We start from the raw sequence: 342 nt of genomic DNA on the forward strand, positions 1-342 counted from the left end.
AATCTGGTTTTGCTACACTTCGCGTTGTTTCTGTGTCTTTCTAAGCTGTAGCTGCTGCATCGACTCCTTATATTTGTATTACTATAATCTCTGCTGCTGCTGCTGCTGCTGCTGCTGTTGCTGCTGCTGCTGCTGCTGTTGCTGTTGCTGCTGCTGCTGTTGCTGCTGCTGCTGCTGCTGCTGCTGCAGGGTGAGGTGAACAAGAGCATCGACTTGCTGCACAGCTGTGTGTCTGTGTCTGAGCGGTGTTTTTATTTGGGTTTATTAGTAAGGCAGCTGGGGGCAGAAGAAAATAAAATAATAATAAATATTATAAACAAAAATATTAAACTGAGGGGGGGG

This window comes from Eimeria mitis, genomic scaffold (genome assembly GCF_000499745.2).
Source record: "Eimeria mitis Houghton genomic scaffold, Emh_scaff821, whole genome shotgun sequence".
Classification (NCBI taxonomy): Eukaryota; Apicomplexa; class Conoidasida; order Eucoccidiorida; family Eimeriidae; genus Eimeria; species Eimeria mitis.